The sequence below is a fragment of the Pseudophryne corroboree genome, chromosome 6 (assembly GCF_028390025.1).
Source record: "Pseudophryne corroboree isolate aPseCor3 chromosome 6, aPseCor3.hap2, whole genome shotgun sequence".
NCBI lineage: Eukaryota > Metazoa > Chordata > Amphibia > Anura > Myobatrachidae > Pseudophryne > Pseudophryne corroboree.
Genome location: NC_086449.1, coordinates 731,629,760 through 731,643,448, shown reverse-complemented (window position 1 = coordinate 731,643,448; position 13,689 = coordinate 731,629,760). Strand labels below are relative to the sequence as shown.

Here is a 13,689-nt window from a genome sequence, read left to right as displayed (position 1 = left end):
GTTCAGAGGATGAGGGTCACGGTCGAGAAAATGTAGTAAAACAAACCAAACAGGATCTGTTCCATTTCTGCCCTGCATGTGTAGGAAGAGGGAGGATTTCAGCCCTTTAAAGACTCTGATAGGATTTTATGTAGGGACCAGAGATCCATTTTTATGTGTGTCTGCTGCTACTGCTGCCATATTTGCAGGATAAAGAAGGCAATTGCTCCAAGGCAGAATAACAGGGGAACTGGTTACCATTCTTCATTAAATGAGTCCTAAGTCAGGATGGAGCAATTTCTGTGTCATAGACGGCACGCCCACACTCCCGGTCAGCATTTTTACCAGAGGAATGTTATTTTTATGCTGCGTGCAGTGGAGGCACCTGTGACAGCGGAATACACCTTAAGACTGGGGCTATCCCGCCAAAATTGGGATGGTTGCTGTATACTACTGTAGAATGTGGTAGGGTCAGATGGACGCAAACCCCATATTTCCACAGTTACATTACTGTCAGCGGTCACAGCGAGTATTCGGCTACAGTGTGATTGACATATGAACGTTTGTGGGAGGTAATGGGGGAGGGGTGACTCAAACACAGGCGTGTCCCGACCGTTCTGGCTGCCTGACGCAGAATGCAATTGCAATCCCGTACGCAGACATATTAGCTCCGCTCAGAACTCCGATAATCGTCTGATGCTGGGTCTTTGAATGCAGTCACTTGGATTTGCACAGCCGCTGCGTACACTTTTTACAGCAGTGTTGGTATTAGTGGCCATCTCTGAATCAGGTCCTCAATGAAGTATTATTGCTAAGCGCTATCCATGCCAGCAGCTCTCCATCCTACACGGTACCATGGGCTCCATCTCTTCCTGCTGCCTTCAATAATATTGAGCAATGATTTTATTGGAATGACCAGTGTATACGCTGCAGGGGTGGTCTTCAATTTGCCGGCTGTCAGGGTCCCGGCGCACAGTATACCGGCAGCGTAATCCCGACCGCCGGCATACCGACACTGTTCCGACATCGTTTCTCCCTCTTGGGGGTCCACGTCCCCCCTGAAGGGAGAATAGATAGCGTGGCGCGCAGCGCCACCGTGCCCACAGCGTGGCAAGCGCATAGAGCCCGCAAGGGGCTCATTTGCGCTCGCCACACTGTCGGTAGGCCGGCGGTCAGGACCCCAACAGCCGGCATACCATACTACACCCCTCTGCAGTATGACCATGGCTACAGAATCACAGCTAAATACAATCCATAGCATAAAGTATGTGTGATGCGGAATGTAATTCATAATGCTTTATTACTGCAAGGCTTCTAGCACTTATCAATGTAGACAGTATACTGTTTAATCAATCTCCAAAATGTGCGGTATGCGGTCACTCACCCATGAAACTTGTTGACACAGTAGGAACTAGCAGCATTTGGCCAGGTGCCCTTCTAGCATTGCCCGAGGTCTACAAATCACTCAAAGCTTGCAGTTGTGGTTGTTTGTAAGTGCACACTAACTTACATTGTGATTGGCTATTGTTGTGGTTATAGCAGCCAATTAAAGTGATTTTCTCTGATGTCCTAAGTGGATGCTGGGGACTCCGTCAGGACCATGGGGAATAGCGGCTCCGCAGGAGACAGGGCACAAAAGTAAAAGCTTTAGGATCAGGTGGTGTGCACTGGCTCCTCCCCCTATGACCCTCCTCCAAGCCTCAGTTAGGTTTTTGTGCCCGGCCGAGAAGGGTGCAATCTAGGTGGCTCTCCTAAAGAGCTGCTTAGAGTAAAAGTTTTGTTAGGTTTTTTATTTTCAGTGAGTCCTGCTGGCAACAGGCTCACTGCAATGAGGGACTTAGGGGAGAAGAAGTGAACTCACCTGCGTGCAGGATGGATTGGCTTCTTAGGCTACTGGACACTAGCTCCAGAGGGACGATCACAGGTACAGCCTGGATGGGTCACCGGAGCCGCGCCGCCGACCCCCTTGCAGATGCTGAAGAGAGAAGAGGTCCAGAAATCGGCGGCTGAAGACTTCTCAGTCTTCATGAGGTAGCGCACAGCACTGCAGCTGTGCGCCATTGCTCTCAGCACACTTCACACCAACGGTCACTGAGGGTGCAGGGCGCTTGGGGGGGCGCCCTGGGCAGCAATGAAAGTACCTATGCTGGCTAAAAATACATCACATATAGCCCCTGGGGCTATATGGATGTATTTAACCCCTGCCAGGTTGTCAGAAAAACGGGAGAAGAAGCCCGCCGAAAAGGGGGCGGGGCCTATTCTCAGCACACAGCGCCATTTTCCTACACAGCTCCGCTGCTAGGAAGGCTCCCAGGCTCTCCCCTGCACTGCACTACAGAAACAGGGTTAAAACAGAGAGGGGGGGCACTTATTTGGCGATATTATTATATATTAAGATGCTATAAGGGAAAACACTTATATAAGGTTGTCCCTGTATAATATAGCGTTTTGGTGTGTGCTGGCAAACTCTCCCTCTGTCTCCCCAAAGGGCTAGTGGGGTCCTGTCCTCTATCAGAGCATTCCCTGTGTGTGTGCTGTGTGTCGGTACGTGTGTGTCGACATGTATGAGGACGATGCTGGTGAGGAGGCGGAGCAATTGCCTGTAATGGTGATGTCACTCTCTAGGGAGTCGACACCGGAATGGATGGCTTATTTAGGGAATTACGTGATAATGTCAACACGCTGCAAGGTCGGTTGACGACATGAGACGGCCGGCAAACCAATTAGTACCTGTCCAGGCGTCTCAAACACCGTCAGGGGCTTTAAAACGCCCATTTACCTCAGTCGGTCGACACAGACACGGACACTGACTCCAGTGTCGACGGTGAAGAAACAAACGTATTTTCCATTTGGGCCACACGTTACATGTTAAGGGCAATGAAGGAGGTGTTACATATTTCTGATACTACAAGAACCACAAAAGAGGGTATTATGTGGGGTGTGAATAAACTACCTGTAGTTTTTCCTGAATCAGATAAATTAAATGAAGTGTGTGATGATGCGTGGGTTTCCCCCGATAGAAAATTATTGGCGTTATACCCTTTCCCGCCAGAAGTTAGGGCGCGTTGGGAAACACCCCTTAGGGTGGATAAGGCGCTCACACGCTTATCAAAACAAGTGGCGTTACCGTCTCCAGATACGGCCGCCCTCAAGGAGCCAGCTGATAGGAGGCTGGAAAATATCCTAAAAAGTATATACACACATACTGGTGTTATACTGCGACCAGCGATCGCCTCAGCCTGGATGTGCAGCGCTGGGGTGGCTTGGTCGGATTCCCTGACTGAAAATATTGATACCCTTGACAGGGACAGTATTTTATTGACTATAGAGCATTTAAAGGATGCATTTCTATATATGCGAGATGCACAGAGGGATATTTGCACTCTGGCATCAAGAGTAAGTGCGATGTCCATATCTGCCAGAAGATATTTATGGACACGACAGTGGTCAGGTGATGCAGATTCCAAACGGCACATGGAAGTATTGCCGTATAAAGGGGAGGAGTTATTTGGGGTCGGTCCATCGGACCTGGTGGCCACGGCAACAGCTGGAAAATCCACCTTTTTTACCCCAAGTCACATCTCAGCAGAAAAAGACACCGTCTTTTCAGCCTCAGTCCTTTCGTCCCCATAAGGGCAAGCAGGCAAAAGGCCAGTCATATCTGCCCAGGGATAGAGGAAAGGGAAGAAGACTGCAGCAGGCAGCCCATTCCCAGGAACAGAAGCCCTCCACCGCTTTTGCCAAGTCCTCAGCATGACGCTGGGGCCGTACAAGCGGACTCAGGGGCGGTGGGGGGTCGTCTCAAGAGTTTCAGCGCGCAGTGGGCCCACTCGCAAGTGGACCCCTGGATCCTACAAGTAGTATCCCAGGGGTACAGATTGGAAATTCGAGACGTCTCCCCCTCGCAGGTTCCTATAGTCTGCTTTACCAACGTCTCCCTCCGACAGGGAGGCAGTATTGGAAACAATTCACAAGCTGTATTCCCAGCAGGTGATAATCAAAGTACCCCTCCTACAACAAGGAAAGGGGTATTATTCCACACTATATTGTGGTACTGAAGCCAGACGGCTCGGTGAGACCTATTCTAAATCTGAAATATTTGAACACTTACATACAAAGGTTCAAATCAAGATGGAGTCACTCAGAGCAGTGATAGCGAACCAGGAAGAAGGGGACTATATGGTGTCCCTGGACATCAAGGATGCTTACCTCCATGTCCCAATTTGCCCTTCTCACCAAGGGTACCTCAGGTTCGTGGTACAAAACTGTCACTATCAGTTTCAGACGCTGCCGTTTGGATTGTCCACGGCACCCCGGGTCTTTACCAAGGTAATGGCCGAAATGATGATTCTTCTTCAAAGAAAAGGCGTCTTAATTATCCCTTACTTGGACGATCTCCTGATAAGGGCAAGGTCCAGAGAACAGTTGGAGGTCGGAGTAGCACTATCTCAAGTAGTTCTACGACAGCACGGGTGGATTCTAAATATTCCAAAATCGCAGCTGTCTCCGACGACACGTCTGCTGTTCCTAGGGATGATTCTGGACACAGTCCAGAAAAAGGTGTTTCTCCCGGAGGAAAAAGCCAGGGAGTTATCCGAGCTAGTCAGGAACCTCCTAAAACCAGGAAAAGTGTCAGTGCATCATTGCACAAGGGTCCTGGGAAAAATGGTGGCTTCTTACGAAGCGATTCCATTCGGCAGATTTCACGCAAGAACTTTTCAGTGGGATCTGCTGGAAAAATGGTCCGGATCGCATCTTCAGATGCATCAGCGGATAACCCTGTCTCCAAGGACAAGGGTGTCTCTTCTGTGGTGGCTGCAGAGTGCTCATCTACTAAAGGGCCACAGATTCGGCATTCAGGACTGGGTCCTGGTGACCACGGATGCCAGCCTGAAAGGCTGGGGAGCAGTCACACAAGGAAAAAATTTCCAGGGAGTGTGATCAAGTCTGGAGACTTCTCTCCACATAAATATACTGGAGCTAAGAGCAATTTACAATGCTCTAAGCTTAGCAAGACCTCTGCTTCAAGGTCAGCCGGTATTGATCCAGTGGGACAACATCACGGCAGTCGCCCACGTAAACAGACAGGGCGGCACAAGAAGCAGGAGGGCAATGGCAGAAACTGCAAGGATTCTTCGCTGGGCGGAAAATCATGTGATAGCACTGTCAGCAGTGTTCATTCCGGGAGTGGACAACTGGGAATCAGACTTCCTCAGCACGACCTCCACCCGGGAGAGTGGGGACTTCATCGGGAAGTCTTCCACATGATTGTGAACCGTTGGGAAAGACCAAAGGTGGACTTGATGGCGTCCCGCCTGAACAAAAAACTGGACAGGTATTGCGCCAGGTCAAGAGACCCTCAGGCAATAGCTGTGGACGGTCTGGTAACACCGTGGGTGTACCAGTCGGTGTATGTGTTCCCTCCTCTGCTTCTCATACCTAAGGTACTGAGAATTATAAGATGTAGAGGAGTAAGAACTATACTCGTGGCTCCGGATTGGCCAAGAAGGACTTGGTACCCGGAACTTCAAGAGATGCTCACAGAGGACTCATGGCCTCTGCCGCTAAGAAGGGACTTGCTTCAGCAAGTACCATGTCTGTTCCAAGACTTACCGCGGCTGCGTTTGACGGCATGGCGGTTGAACGCCAGATCCTAAGGGAAAAAAGCATTCCGGAAGAGGTCATTCCTACCCTGGTCAAAGCCAGGAAGGAGGTGACCGCACAACATTATCACCACATGTGGCGAAAATATGTTGCGTGGTGTGAGGCCAGGAAGGCCCCACGAAGAAATTTCAACTCGGTCGATTCCTGCATTTCCTGCAAACAGGAGTGTCTATGGGCCTCAAATTGGGGTCCATTAAGGTTCAAATTTCGGCCCTGTCGATTTTCTTCCAGAAAGAATTGGCTTCAGTTCCTGAAGTCCAGAAGTTTGTCAAGGGAGTACTGCATATACAACCCCCTTTTGTGCCTCCAGTGGCACTGTGGGATCTCAACGTAGTTCTGGGATTCCTCAAATCACATTGGTTTAAACCGCTCAAATCTGTGGATTTGAAATATCTCACATGGAAAGTGACCATGATGTTGGCCCTGGCCTCGGCCAGGCGAGTGTCAGAATTGGCGGCTTTGTCTCACAAAAGCCCATATCTGATTGTCCATTCGGACAGGGCAGAGCTGCGGACTCGTCCCCAGTTTCTCCCTAAGGTGGTGTCAGCGTTTCACCTGAACCAGCTTATTGTGGTACCTGCGGCTACTAGGGACTTGGAGGACTCCAAGTTGCTAGATGTTGTCAGGGCCCTGAAAATATAGGTTTCCAGGACGGCTGGAGTCAGGAAAACTGACTTGCTGTTATCCTGTATGCACCCAACAAACTGGGTGCTCTTGCTTCTAAGCAGACGATTGCTAGTTGGATGTGTAGTACAATTCAGCTTGCACATTCTGTGGCAGGCCTGCCACAGCCAAAATATGTAAATGCCCATTCCACAAGGAAGGTGGGCTCATCTTGGGCGGCTGCCCGAGGGGTCTCGGCTTTACAACTTTGCCGAGCTGCTACTTGGTCAGGGGCACACCCTGGCTGAGGAGGACCTGGAGTTCTCTCACTCGGTGCTGCAGAGTCATCCGCACTCTCCCGCCCGTTTGGGAGCTTTGGTATAATCCCCATGGTCCTGACGGAGTCCCCAGCATCCACTTAGGACGTCAGAGAAAATAAGAATTTACTTACCGATAATTCTATTTCTCGTAGTCCGTAGTGGATGCTGGGCGCCCATCCCAAGTGCGGATTGTCTGCAATACTTGTACATAGTTATTGTTACAAAAATCGGGTTATTATTGTTGTGAGCCATCTTTTCAGAGGCTCCGCTGTTATCATGCTGTTAACTGGGTTCAGATCACAGGTTGTACAGTGTGATTGGTGTGGCTGGTATGAGTCTTACCCGGGATTCAAAATCCTTCCTTATTGTGTACGCTCGTCCGGGCACAGTATCCTAACTGAGGCTTGGAGGAGGGTCATAGGGGGAGGAGCCAGTGCACACCACCTGATCCTAAAGCTTTTACTTTTGTGCCCTGTCTCCTGCGGAGCCGCTATTCCCCATGGTCCTGACGGAGTCCCCAGCATCCACTACGGACTACGAGAAATAGAATTATCGGTAAGTAAATTCTTATTTTTACAAGTAATACAAAGGAAATTAAAAAAATGTCATAATTTTAAGGGATGTGATGTGTCTAGTGAACAGAGTATTAATAATACAAATAGGTTAAATCACAGATTTAACCAATTTGTCTAAACGACAGCTGTCTGTTTTACAGTGTTTGGCAGCAAATGGTCGATTGTCTTTTGCCCTCATCCATTGCCAGATTTTCATTGCAACCAGTCAGATCTGGCAAATGATCTGCCAGATAATTGTATAGTGTGTGCCCAGCTTTAGTAATGGGCTTACATTCTCCTACATTGCAAAATTCACATACTGCTGAATTCAGGAGGTAATTCAGACCTGATTGCTCGCTAGCGTTTTTTGCAGCGCTGCGGTCAGGTCAGAACTATGCATGCGTATGCACCACAATGCGCAGGCGCGTCGCACAGGTACAAAGCGGTTCGTTGCTCTGCGATGGGTTTGTGCAAGGAATCCATTTGCATGGGCGATCGCAAGGTGATTGACAGGAAGAAGGCGTTTGTGGGTGTCAACTGACCGTGTTCTGGGAGTGGTTGGAAAAACGCAGGCGTTCCCAAGCGTTTGCAGGGCGGGTGTCTGACGTCAATTCCGGTCCCGGACAGGCTGGAGTGATCACAGCGGCTGAGTACTGTAAGTCCTGGGCTACTCAAAAACTGCACAAAATCTTTTTGTACCGCTCGTCTGCACATGTGATCGCACACTTGCACAGCTAAAATACACTCCCCGGTAGGCGGCGACTATGTGAAAGCAGGACTGCAAAAAACAGCTAGCGAGCGATCAGGTCTGAATTAGGCCCACAGATACAGTGGGCCTCACATATAGGATGTAATGTGAGGCTGATTCTGAGTCGCATGCAAAGTGGCTGGAGCCTGATTTATGGGAGTATCTGTGGGGGTACATGACTGTGCAATCAGAAACCTATGCCGCTCATACGCCACACGCTGCAACCGCCATTATTAGTATATCCATACTTACCAACTTTTCCTTTCTCCTCTCCGGGAGAAGTGTGGAGAGGAGACACTAATGGCCACTTCAGGGTGTGGGACTGACTTTGATGTCATTAGGCTCCACCCCCACAATTATAAAACACGGTGATTCGCAGGTCCGTGGGAGGGGAGGGCTGAAATTACGCAATTCATATCATTAAACCCCACTCCCTCAACACGGCGCTGAAATTTCTGTAATTATCTCTTAAGCTTCCAGCTTCACTAGGAAGTGGGCGGGATGCGGGAGAGCTGCCAACTCTTTCAGGGGTGTGGGAGACTACCCGAAAAAACGTGCGTCTCCCGCAACTTCCGGGATAGTAGACAGGTATGAGTATTGCACTTGCACTAGAACCACGCTAGGTGCAAGAGATCCATTGGAAATGGGCTTCCTTTCCAAAACGCCCTGTTTCACGGAAAGAGGGATCCGGCCAAGTTCTGTTTGAATCCGCAAAAATGTGTAAAATCGCGTCTGCTCTATGTAAAAACTCAACATCTCATTGTTCCCATGTCCTTTTTCTTAGATGTCACCCTTATCGGAGCCAAATCTCAGCCAGCAGGTTCTATTCTAATGCCGTCACTGACACTGAATTGATACCTAACTGGGGGCAGTAGTCATTAGGTGACATTGACAGTTCAACAACATCAACATCATAACTGTCAACATTAACGTTGTTAAAATGTCAACAGGCAATGGGGGTCATTCAGACACGATCGCACGCTGCAGTTTTTTGCAGCCGTGCGATCGGGTCTGAACTGCGCATGCGTGCGGGTCGCAATACACAGGCGCGTTGCTGACTGGTGACGCCCGTCACCAGGCAGCGACGAAAAACACAGAAGAAAGCGTTCGTAGTGGCGAACGCAAGAATATTGACAGGAAGAGGCCGTCCGGGGGTGTCAACTGACCGTATTCTGGGAGTGCCGAGGAAAAAAAAAGGCGTGTCCGTCCGTTTCCAGGGAGGGATCCTGACGTCAGCTCCTGGCCGGAGCATTGCAGCGGCTGAGTAAGTCTTGAGCTGTACTACTATGATGAGTGTGAATCCGCACCAGTATCATATAAGTGTGTAAATATAGGGATGATAAGGTAACGAATATGTGAGCAGTTAGCAAGACAAGTTTAGAACTGCTTATCGATTGGTGGTGCTCCCAGAAATTTGTAGATGAACTACATTGAAAAAAGAGAAAAGACAAAAAACCTTTTTTGGGAGCACTCTTGAAAAATGTATAGGTGTGATAAAGATAGAGATATTGTAATTAAAACTTAACCTTTAATTGATCCTTGTATAAAAAATGTAATAAATAGAAAAATGACAAGCAACGATACTCTTAGTAAAAGATCTTGTTGACCTTTTTAACAAATGAGGTACAAGGTCGTTATGTAGGTGAAAATATATGGGTATACCTTGGATAACTGTATCTGTTATAGTAAGGGACAAAGAAATGCCAGCTAATGATGGTCAAATCTGGGGATGGTGTCTGACTGCGGATGAGGAGATGAAGAAGAGAAGAGGGAAAGGAAAGAGAGAAAAGAAAAGAAAGGGAAAAGAAGAGAGAGAGAGAAAGAGAAAAAGGAGAAGGGTGGAGATGTTCTCCTTGGAAAATGGCCCACTGCACCTGGTATTCTCAGGAGGTTTCCCTTCCTAATACTGACCAGGCCATATCTGCTTAGCTTCCGAGATCGGACAAGATCGGGCGTATTCAGGGTAGTATGGCCGTGGGCCGTTTGTTGAAGGAGAAGAAAATTCCTCTTCTGCTATCTGTACTTTACATTGAATCAGAACTGTTAATAGTCCGAAATTGTATTTCCAGATGAGAGAGTGTGTGAAGAGAAAATGTGGGAATTTGAAACCAGCGTTGTGAGAGAGACAGGAAAATGAATTCTGAATATGAATTGGTAAGGATTGTGGGATCCTGTCTTCTAATTAGTTGTATGGACTGGTATTGTTCTAATGGAAAGGCTCAACAGGAGCTGGATGCTGGCTGACTGTTTACAATAAAAGACAGTGCAGGCATAAATGAAAAAAAAATGAAAAAAATGTAAAAAAATGAAAAAAATGAAGGAAATTAAATAAAAAATTGAAGATTGAGGAATTTTTTCTTGTTATGTTTTTTGGTGTTTCTGCTATGAACTTGCCTTTAATGAATTAATTTTTATATATTTAATGAACCCATTTGTGCACTACTCAGCGGCTTCACCTCAATTCTACATTGCCCTAATTGGATCCCTCAATCTTCAATTTTTTATTTAATTTCTCAGAACAATCAATACATTGTCTATTCACTTATTTATTTATTAATCAACAAGTTTCTGACGAGCATACTTTTGCTATCATAGCTCTGTCAGTTTGGCTTCTACAAGGATTGTCATCTCGGTACTTTGAATTAATTGTCTGTTAATTATCAATTATTTATCAATCAAGTCCAGGACACAATCTTTATCAATTATCAAATTATTCATTCATTTTTTTTTTCATTTTTCTCTTTTTTTCATTTTTTTCATTCCTTCATTTTTTTCATTTTTTCATTTTTTTACATTTTTTTCATTTTTTTTTTTTTCATTTATGCCTGCACTGTCTTTTATTGTAAACAGTCAGCCAGCATCCAGCTCCTGTTGAGCCTTTCCATTAGAACAATACCAGTCCATACAACTAATTAGAAGACAGGATCCCACAATCCTTACCAATTCATATTCAGAATTCATTTTCCTGTCTCTCTCACAACGCTGGTTTCAAATTCCCACATTTTCTCTTCACACACTCTCTCATCTGGAAATACAATTTCGGACTATTAACAGTTCTGATTCAATGTAAAGTACAGATAGCAGAAGAGGAATTTTCTTCTCCTTCAACAAACGGCCCACGGCCATACTACCCTGACTACGCCCGATCTTGTCCGATCTCGGAAGCTAAGCAGATATGGCCTGGTCAGTATTAGGAAGGGAAACCTCCTGAGAATACCAGGTGCAGTGGGCCATTTTCCAAGGAGAACATCTCCACCCTTCTCCTTTTTCTCTTTCTCTCTCTCTCTTCTTTTCCCTTTCTTTTCTTTTCTCTCTTTCCTTTCCCTCTTCTCTTCTTCATCTCCTCATCCGCAGTCAGACACCATCCCCAGATTTGACCATCATTAGCTGGCATTTCTTTGTCCCTTACTATAACAGATACAGTTATCCAAGGTATACCCATATATTTTCACCTACATAACGACCTTGTACCTCATTTGTTAAAAAGGTCAACAAGATCTTTTACTAAGAGTATCGTTGCTTGTCATTTTTCTATTTATTACATTTTTTATACAAGGATCAATTAAAGGTTAAGTTTTAATTACAATATCTCTATCTTTATCACACCTATACATTTTTCAAGAGTGCTCCCAAAAAAGGTTTTTTGTCTTTTCTCTTTTTTCAATGTAAGTCTTGAGCTGTGCAGAGACTGCACAAACTTTTTGTTTGTGCAGCTCTCTTCACAAGCGTTTGCAGCCCTGCACATCAAATCCCCCCTCCCCTGTGGGCGGCGATTACCTGGTCGCAGCAGTGCAAAAAATAGCCTGCGTGCGACCAGGTCTGAATTAGGCCCAATGTGACAAAATTCACAGAATGTCAACATATGAAATGTAGACATTGTCAGAATGTCGACATTAGGGTTAAGCTGCCGGGTGAGAGGGTTGGGGTTAAACACTAGAGAGAGGGGTAGGGATTAGGGATAGGGGAGTAATACTTATTAGAAGGCTGGAGCAGCAGAGGTCTGACCCAGGGACATGCAGTCAGGGGAGGCAGTGCCTCCCCTGTCATTAATGATTAAAATAATATAAAGAAGACACTTATGACACATATTCTGTGTCATAAGTATCTCCTTTATATTATCCTAATCATTATCCCTGTCTAAATGGGGTTGGGAGGCACCGATCGTGGTGCCTCCCGGTGTGAATGGGGAAAGATATGGGAGCGGGAGGTGGGCACGGGCGGGGCCTAGCAATGGGCATTAAAAGCCCATTGAAAAAACATGGGAAAGCGGCACCATTAGAGGTGCCGCTTTCATACAGGGTCGTGCTTTCAACCTATGAAAGCACGCCCCTGTCAGTGAGGCCACAGTGATTGGTCAGCGGATCCGTCACTGGATCCGCTGTCAATCACTGTGTGGGAGCGGCAGAGGTGCGGGCAGCGGGTGGCGGCGGAGGTGCAGGCGGCGGGGGGATTGTTAGCTGCTTGTGCCTCCCCAGCCACTGACCTCACCGCATGCCACTGGTCTGACCTGGAAGTGACAGTCAGGTTTGACTTGGGAGTGCCACATGATCTTTGCAAGCCTCCCGGCCGTTCCGGGGGAGTAGACAAGTATGTCTTGCTACTGTAAACCTCATATTAACTTGCTGCAGAGATCCCTTATTGTACCCTTTCTGTGCCCTAAATTCATTTTCAGGCGGGTAATTCTGTCCTATTCAGCACGGCTAATAAATGCAGGCATTTTTGCAAAGCAGTAGACTCGCAGGATACTTGTCTCTGTGCACTTCCTAGCAAATTCTATTTATTTTAAGTTATCAAAGACAAAACTTCCAATTATTACTTACCACACGGCCTCTAAGGTATTCCGTCTTAATATTAACTGCAGCTCTGGCAGCAAAGCCTGGTAATTAACATTGCTTATACATGTGGCTAAGTAAAAATGCAGAAAATCACAGCGACAGGTTTATTGGATTCTGTCGGTAAGCCTGTGATAGTTACAGAACAGACACATATTTAGAGAATTTTCACCACAGGCAAGAAGTACATCTTACGCAACAATCACATTTATTCTCTGTAGTTATTTAGTCTTCTGTGAGCGAGGTAGAGAGTGCTTATGCCTGTGTGTAGGCTAGCTATCCAAGAACCAAGAGGAAGGGCTTTTATCAGCTGAGCTGTCCTGTGTGTTACAGGGGGTGATTCCGAGTTGTTCGCTCGCTAGCTGCTTTTAGCAGCATTGCACACGCTAAGCAGCCGCCCTCTGGGAGTGTATCTTAGCTTAGCAGAATTGCGAACGAAAGATTAGCAGAATTGCGAATAGAAAATTCTTAGCAGTTTCTGAGTAGCTCCAGACTTACTCACATATAGCGATCAGTTCAGTCAGTTTCGTTCCTGGTTTGACGTCACACACACGCCCAGCGTTCGGCCAGCCACTCCCCCGTTTCTGCAGACACTCCCGCGTTTTTCCCTGAAACGCCTGCGTTTTTCTGCACACTCCCAGAAAACGGCCAGTTTCCGCCCAGAAACACCCACTTCCTGTCAATCACACTACGATCACTTCAACGATGAAAAATCTTCGTTCGGGCGTGAGTAAATCTACTAAGTTTTGTGTTAAAATACTAACCGCATGCGCACTGCGAACCATGCTCATGCGCATTTTTGCCTTAATCGCTCCGTTGCGAAAATCGGCAACGAGCGAACAACTCAGAATGACCCCCACTAATCCCATTTCTAAGTACATACCTGATCAGTATGTACCCAATAAGTGGCGGGATGTACCGCATCCCAAATTCGATGCTTAGTACATCCCGCCTATAAAGTGGAGAGAGATAAAACACTAATCAATCAG

At 46.9% G+C, this 13,689-nt stretch overlaps 1 protein-coding gene and 2 pseudogenes across 2 annotated transcripts in view; 2 read left to right on the top strand and 1 right to left on the bottom strand.

The window, feature by feature from the left end:
- Positions 1-13,689, top strand: part of ABTB3 (ankyrin repeat and BTB domain containing 3) — a 386,831-nt gene that overhangs the window by 113,161 nt on the left and 259,981 nt on the right. The window lies entirely within an intron of this gene.
- LOC134936920 (5S ribosomal RNA) lies at positions 9,731-9,848 on the bottom strand (annotated as a pseudogene).
- Positions 10,983-11,100, top strand: LOC134937144 (5S ribosomal RNA; annotated as a pseudogene).